The 1,936-nt window shown below is 34.9% G+C and overlaps 1 protein-coding gene across 1 annotated transcript in view; it reads right to left on the reverse strand.

Annotated features, from left to right (window-relative positions):
* The window catches only part of si:dkey-24p1.1 (B-cell receptor CD22), a 14,115-nt gene that overhangs the window by 1,772 nt on the left and 10,407 nt on the right, over positions 1 to 1,936 (reverse strand). The window lies entirely within an intron of this gene.

A 1,936-nucleotide genomic window follows, 5' to 3' on the forward strand; every position in this document is an offset into this window, starting at 1 on the left:
ATCATAGTATGTCCAAAAACGTTTAAAAAAAAAAAAAAAGAGTCATAGTATAGTATGTTGAAAAAAATGTTGAAAAAAGTTACAGTATAGCCTAGTAAGTGGAAAAAAGGTCATGGTATATCAAAAAAGTTATTAAAAAGTCGTAATACAATATGTTAAAAAAGGTTTTTAAAAAAGTCATAGTATATCAAAAAGTCATAGTATAGTGTGTTGAAAAAAGGTTTTAAAAGTCATAGTATAGAATGCGATAAAAAAACGTTTTAAGAAAGTCATAGTATTGTATGTCGAAAAAAGGTTCAAAAAAGTTATGGGCAAGGCAAGGCAGCTTTATTTGTATAGCACATTTCAGCGTCAGGGCAATTCAAAGTGCTTTACATAAAATCAGTTAAACAGATAAAACACAAGTACAGTTAAAAATCCTAAGCATTAAAAACCAATAAAACACATGGACAGTTAAAAACAAAATAGAAACATTAGGATAAAACACAAGAATAAAAGTTACAGTGCAGCATTAGAAATTTAAAGAAATGTGCAGTCATTTAAAGAAAGGCAGCATCAAAAAGAAAGGTCTTCAGCCTTGATTTAAAAGAACAGAGTAGCAGCGGATCTGCAGGTTTCTGGGACTTTATTCCAGATATAAGGAGCATAGAAACTGAAAGCTGTTTCACCCTGTTTAGTTCTGACTCTGGGGACAGAAAGTAGACCTGTCCCAGATGACCTGAGAGGTCTGGGTGGTTCATAGTGTAGTAGCACATCAGAAATGTATTTTGGACCAGTGTAAAGACTTCAGAACTGGAGTGATGTGATCCAGTCTCTTGGTCTTAGTGAGGACCCGAGCAGCAATGTTCTGAATCAGCTGTAGCCATCTGATTTTTTATAGCACATGTCAAAAAAAGTCATTAGTATGTCAAAAAATGTTTTAAAAAAGTCCTAGTATAGTATGTTGAAAAAGGTTTTTGAAAAAGTCGTAGTATAGTATGTCAAAAAAAAGTGTTGAAAAAAAGTCAGTATAGTATGATGAAAAAAAAGTCATAGTATACTATGCCAAAAAATCCCCAAAAATTCATAGTATGTCGAAAAAAAAGTCATAGTATTGCAAGTCAAAAAAAGTTTTTAAAAAGTCACAGTAAAGTATAATCAAAAAAGTCATAGTATAGTATGTTGAAAAATATAGTATGTCAAAAAAAGGTTTAAAAGTCATAGACGATGAAAAAATGTTTTAAGAAAGTCATAGTATAGTATGTCAAAAAAAAAAAAAAATGTTGAAAAAAAGTCATAGTATAGGGTTACGGGAGGTAACAGGAGGAGGACCCAAAAGCAGAGTCGGAGCAGGCAGGTAGAACTTCAACAAAAATCTTTATTATAGTCCATGAGAAAAACACAGGAAAAGCCAAGTCCAATACACAGGGAATCAAAAGAACACCAAAAATCCAAAACAAAAAGCAGAGCAAGGCAATTACAAGGGAATATTCCAGCAGAGTACTCACAGAGAAAAAACAAGCAGAAGGAACGGGGAAAACTCCAGGAACGTAGACACATGCAGCACAACGGGCTCAAGGACAAAAACTAATGATGCAGCACTAGACAAAGGGAACACAGAGGTTAAATACAAGAGGTAATGAGATAATGGGGAACAGGTGAGACACCAGGTGAATCACATTAGGGCGGGGCTGGACAATCAGACAGGCAAAAGTAAAGCTAGACAAGACAAGCCAAGACAAGACAGGAAGCTGACTACCACAATAAAGCAGACGATAGAACAAACAGATACGGGGGAACAAGACAGGACCAGGGACACAGGACCACAGAGAAAACAGGCAAAAACACAAGGAGGCCAGAGAAAGGGAAACATACACCCAAACAAAAACCCCAAACCACAACAGTATAGTATGTCGAAAAAAAGTCATAGTATAGTATGTCGAAAAAAGTCATAGTA

The sequence above is a fragment of the Etheostoma spectabile genome, chromosome 6, assembly GCF_008692095.1.
Source record: "Etheostoma spectabile isolate EspeVRDwgs_2016 chromosome 6, UIUC_Espe_1.0, whole genome shotgun sequence".
NCBI classification, from domain to species: domain Eukaryota; kingdom Metazoa; phylum Chordata; class Actinopteri; order Perciformes; family Percidae; genus Etheostoma; species Etheostoma spectabile.